This window comes from Belonocnema kinseyi, chromosome 4 (genome assembly GCF_010883055.1).
Source record: "Belonocnema kinseyi isolate 2016_QV_RU_SX_M_011 chromosome 4, B_treatae_v1, whole genome shotgun sequence".
Lineage (NCBI taxonomy): Eukaryota > Metazoa > Arthropoda > Insecta > Hymenoptera > Cynipidae > Belonocnema > Belonocnema kinseyi.
In genome coordinates, this window is record NC_046660.1 from 146,981,381 (window position 1) to 146,983,944 (window position 2,564).

At 28.7% G+C, this 2,564-nt stretch overlaps 1 protein-coding gene across 2 annotated transcripts in view; it reads left to right on the top strand.

Moving 5' to 3' along the window:
* Positions 1–2,564, top strand: part of LOC117172068 (ornithine aminotransferase, mitochondrial-like) — a 195,072-nt gene that overhangs the window by 128,327 nt on the left and 64,181 nt on the right. The gene's annotated exons all lie outside the window — the stretch shown is intronic.

Below are 2,564 nucleotides of genomic sequence, written 5' to 3' on the forward strand. Positions count from 1 at the left end.
CACCGCCATAATTTTTCATTCATCATATATATCGTATGGAAAACAATGTGACGAAAAAGTGAACAGTGGTAACTTTAGCATTTTTTGGACAAATGTCAGTTTCACATAAATGATAATATCTGAGAAAGTAGATGCCAGCAATTTAAACTAACCTTTATAAAGTTGTATGAAAGTGTGGACAAACTATTATTAATAAAAAACAATTTCGAACCCAAATCTCAGAAGAGCTAAAAGGCATTATTATTTCTATATTTTTGGTTTATTTTATTTCAATAAATTAATCGATTCGCACATTCATCCCTAAATTGGAATGATCACTGGTGTAGTCCTAAAAGAAAGTGGCCTGGCGTTGCTTTTCAGAAACTACGTTAGCACTTTTAGAAGTTGGTGCGGGGGTCAAAAAGCCATCTTTTCTATCAAAATTCAAATACTTTATTAAAACTTACTTTTTTAGTAGACGGTTCATCAGTTTGGTTGAAATTTAACTATTTTCATGAAAATTCGTTTTATGTTTGGTTGAAAATAAATTTCTTAAAGTGACTATTAATCTATCCCATTTTTGGTTAAAAAATTAGCTTTCGAAAGTAGAAATATAATTATTTGGTTAAAAATGTATATTTTTTAGTTGAAAGTTTAACTTCTTGACAGAAAACTTATATATTTTGTTAAAAATTTGTCTTTCTTGGTAAAAATGAAATCTTCTTTGAAGTACCCTGTAAAAGTAAGTAATTTTTATATTAGGGGTTCATAATTCCAGTTCAAAATTCAACTATTTGCTTTTGAATAAACTTTTATGTTAAAAATTATACTGTTTTTGAAGAAATGCAGCTTTTTTGCTTGCAAATTCAACAGTTTAGTAGAAAATTAAACCATTTGGTTGGAATCGTGAAGAAATAATTCACCTGACTATTAAAATAATTTTTCCAAATTATTTCAAATTCTTTTTTCCTTTGTCGATTCCTTGCGACACTGCAGCCAACTTTTTATTTGGGTAGAATTATGTCCTTCTATACTCTATTCTGCACCTGGCACATCTTTGGTATCCATATTAATTTTTAAAAATTGCCCATTTGTGCACATTTTTTTCTCTGTTTGTCAAAATATCAAAACATGTCAAAACTGTCTGCTACTTGAACTTGCATACGTCACGTCGACAATCGGATTGGTTACAGTTGGAACGTTTATTTAAAATGATGAAATATGCAAGTAAATCTTTGCAACGAATAATTAATTATTATAAACAATTCTTCGATCACAAAACAGACTTATAAAGTGAAAGTTAGGATAATTATTTGATTTTATTAGTTTAAAAATAAATAACCAATTTTAAATCTAAACGAAGAAATACCTTTTTCAGCACAAACATAAATTTAAAATAATTTTTAATTTCTTTTTGCACTTTACAATTATTGTTTGTTGTAAACAATTGAGAAACAAAAAATAAAATAGTAATTTTAAATAATAGGGTCAACGGTAATCAGTCCAGTAAATTCGCGTGAAAACATTAATTATAATTAATTAAATATTAATTAATTATTGAATAATTCATTTTCGGCTTTGTATGCACAAGTACACTTGCTTATATTATTTTAATAATATTATATTATATTATATATTACATTTTTAGAAATAGCAACAGAAATTTATCGAGAAACCTGATGTTGGGGACAAATTTTAGTTTCTGTGTTAATTGGCCAAAGGTACATGATATTAGGTGATAAAAAACTTCAGCTACATTATGGCAGATTTAGGAGGTCCCACGTATTGAATGAAATGTTCAAGCCTGAACTGAAAACAATGAGCTAGGATCTATTATATAAGCTGAAACGATTCTGTAAATACAACAGTAGGATCGACAAAGGAGAGTTTAAATGGTTCCTTTCAATTATATTCGTCATGACTAAGCCCTTTTGTAACCTATAGATTTTAAAATCTAATACGTTTCCTAAATAAGTTTTGCTCCTATAACTATTATTTATTGGGTAATTCAGCTGTGGCGGTAAAATATTTTGGTCAAAATAACGGATTAGGGGACGAGCACAGATCTTTGAACGGATTAGTGAAGAAGCTATTACTGATCCTAAGACCTAGAATCTGCTAAACAGGTACAAAGTTGTCACCTTTTCAGATACCTGAAAATGCGTGTCGAGGAAAGTAGCGAGTAAAGTAGCATACCCCTTGCCACCCTTATCCCAATAATGGCGCTCTGTGCAACCGCACAGCTCGCACACCCCAAAAGCTGGCCCTCATTTTAAATCAAGTGGTTAAAATTAAAAAGTATAAAATTGGATTATTCAAAATAAAAATAAATAAAAATTCAACTATCTGAAATTAATTCCTCAGTAATTAAATCATTTCTTTAACCTTTAACAAACTTTGACAACCTGAAAATTTTTAGTTTTCAAAAAAGATAAATTTACTTATTATAATTGAAAGTTTAAAGGGTCGTGGATAAAAAAGTATTAATATCACAATCCTTGGCAATTAAACATTTTTTTAGTTTTGAATGAAGTTCATATCATAATAAAAATTTTTTTCCACTGTGAGCAGTGAAAATGAGGATT